Source organism: Pinus tabuliformis, chromosome 2_2 (genome assembly GCF_031772625.1).
Source record: "Pinus tabuliformis cultivar Carrire ecotype Pingquan chromosome 2_2, CPIR1, whole genome shotgun sequence".
NCBI classification, from domain to species: Eukaryota; Viridiplantae; Streptophyta; class Pinopsida; order Pinales; family Pinaceae; genus Pinus; species Pinus tabuliformis.
The window spans coordinates 432240891-432244132 of NC_142300.1; positions in this window are offsets into that span (position 1 = coordinate 432240891).

Consider the following 3242-nt stretch of genomic DNA (forward strand, 5'->3'; position numbering starts at 1 on the left):
CTACAAACCAGGCCAATGTAATTCTTCTTGATGAAGTTGGTGTTTCTAATTCACCATCCGGTCCTAGAGTTGACATATTGTCTGAATGTCAATGAGAAACTTTGTCTCCTGGAAAGGTCAAATGGTTGAAAGAGAAAATCCAGGTATGAAAGCATGCCCGACTCAGGCAACAACAGGCTGAAGTGAAAAAAATTTTCACGCACTATGATAATGAGAGAAATCAATCCATGTAGTGCAATGGTATTCAGAATACTTACAGTGATCCAGAAATCAAAAATGAAAAACTCAGGGAGAAAAATTTACTTCATGTACAAGTTGCTACACAGCTTGAGGAGCACTTGAAGAAAGAGTTGGAGGATCTTAAGAAGAAATAGGCTGCCATAAGAGAGAAGGAAAATCGAACACAAGCTTGCTCTCCCAACTGATTAGCAAAATATGGTAGCATCTTTTCACTGTTCTTTCTGAGTAGAAACCAAATTCAAAGGCTTTGTCAGCTTACTTAACCCGAAGCTAATCCCATATATATTATGTACATACTCTATTAGTCTTGTTAAGGTTTGAGAACTAGTCTTTCTTATCGCACTTCAAATTTAAAAAGATGAACGTAGGTTTTTTTATTTTATTTTTCATTGTGGTCACTGAGTTCTAAAGTTTTTTACCACAAGATGTATTTGACATGGAAGCTGCATAAATATGTCTTTTACGGCCATATGTCTTTGACCTGGAATATGTCGAGCTAAATTTCACAGTTTAAGAGTCTTTGAAGGACTAGTTAGTCAAATGCAAATGGTTGGGTGGAAAAATGCTTCTTCTATTGTAACTTGTATGGTTCTAATACGTTAAGAAGCTGCCTGGTATGACATTTGCCCGTTAATGTTTTACTGGCAGCAACTGGATTGAGTTATCTTGAATTGAATTATACTTTGCTTGCATAACAAATAATTCTACTGTGTATGTGTGCAGGTAGTTAATTCTGTCATGCGTACTAGCTAATTTCATTGATGTGTGGATAGTACTCTGGAATGAACTATGTATACTCTTGACTTGCTGAGCCTTTCTGGTGAAATAGTCAAAGTACTCATAGATTGACATATTTTACCCTTTGTAGGGTTTGAGGGAATGACAGAGAGATCCAGTTGTGCATGCAGGAGCTATTGTGAACTTTCTCACAGTGCTGATAGTGTACAGATCAGATTGCTAAGTATAGAAACCCCCGGCTCACTAGCTATTCTAGCCATCTAGAGCATCCCCAGTGAAGGATGGATCAATAGGCTCCCATCCTCTGTACAACTTGATAGAAAGCCTTCTGCACATTGTTCAGCTAAAATAAATATTAAAATTATAGTGTAGTTTTAATCTGGCATTTAACTTAGACCTGTTGTTTGCTAATACAATATAGCATAGCTTTAATCTGGCATTTGACAGTGGATTTGTCACCATTTACTCGATTTTGAAAGTGGCTCGACCCTCGAGCCTAAATCTCTCTCCCCCGCTTTTAAATAATATGTCAATTTTTCTTTAGTTCTTGAAGACCATTAGGATTTAAAAAGTTATACCCAATCCTTGCAAATACTCTTTAACAGTTTGTGATTTAACAAGTCCTTTTCTCTCAGGTTTCACCTTCTTCAATCTTATTTTTCTTGGATAGATTTGTTTGTTTATCAATAAGATAATTGTTCTCTTTCCTACAAAGCTCTATCTGAGAGATAATCAACAATTATAATACAGGAGTCAGGAGTATTGCAGTGAGAATTATTTGCTAGACTTATGTGCAGTAGGGTTTATTGTCCATTAGAACGAGAACAAGCTTTGGACACTCAATACAAGGACTTACTACCTCGTAGCTTCCCTTGTTTGAATAAACAATCTATCCACTTTTATATGAATATACAAGTGAACCTTTAACCTCTTTTAAAAAAACTTAAAATTTAAAAAACATGAAAATTGCAACGATAAGATAATAGAAATCACAACAAGAGGCTATTGAATTCAGATATTTTTCCCATATTCTCTCATTGTAAAAGGTTTAGTATTTTTTTTTTTAATTACATTTTCTTTTTTCATAAATAAAGGGGAGAGAGCTTTTTAATGAACTAAGTTTTAAATAAAAATATTTAAATGTGAAATATAATATATTTAGAATTTTGAACTTAATGAAAACTTTATTATTGAAAAATTTAAATCATTAATAAAGGTTAATAATTTAATAAAATTTATTTAATAAAACTAATATATTGAACTTAGTTTTTGTTAAATTCAAAGGAAACTATAATTACAATGTTGTTTTCTAAATCTAGTTCATATTATATTCAATCGAACTATAACTACACTATTTCTTATTCTAAAGGGTAATTAAGTACACTCTTTCTTATTCTAGAGGGTAATTCACTCTCCCATTACATTCCTAAAGGGATTTCATATAATATTAAGCATAGTATGTACATGATGTGTTGAGAAGTGTAGAGGATTGTGTAATTTGTATTTGTTTTAGACACATCAAATAAAAAAAGTGTCTAAATATTATAGGTTTTAATAACAAAAATAAGTATGTCAATTATGATTATCAAGGTTTTAATAACAAAAGTAAGTATATGTCAATTATGATTACCAAGATCATTGATTGCATGTATTAAAAAAATGTAACATGTCATTTGATGAATAATGGTGTAAATATGTGCTAGTTTAAGTATGCATGGTTCTAATGATCAATTTATGTTGTACAAGAATTCATATTTTGGATAGGAGGGTCTTCTCCATTATTGTTAAGTTCTAGAGATATAAAAATGGATAACTACCTATGTATTTTATACTCTAGATATAGAATTGTAAATTCAATAAATACTAATGAAGATAGGAGGGTAAGTCCTACCATATTCCTTTGGTTATCCATTGTGTGGTTTTGGTTAATGTGGCTAGAAGAATTGAATCATGGTCACAACACGTCCAACACCTACAAACAAGTGAAAATATACCTCCATCATGCACATTTGGTACAAATATAACATAAATAACAATTAGATTTAATCAATCTTACTCAAACAAGAATATATTTATCAATGCATGAAAAATAATGGTATTAGGTTATAGACATTAGAGGGGAAGAACAATATATCTATATTAATCGTAAATAGTAAGAATAAAAATAAAATATTATCTTGAGAGGTGTTGAGACACTTTCCAACTCCAAGTTCCTTGAGCCTTCCTTAGCACTCTCTCCAAGTGTGTTTAAACCTGTAGAGAAT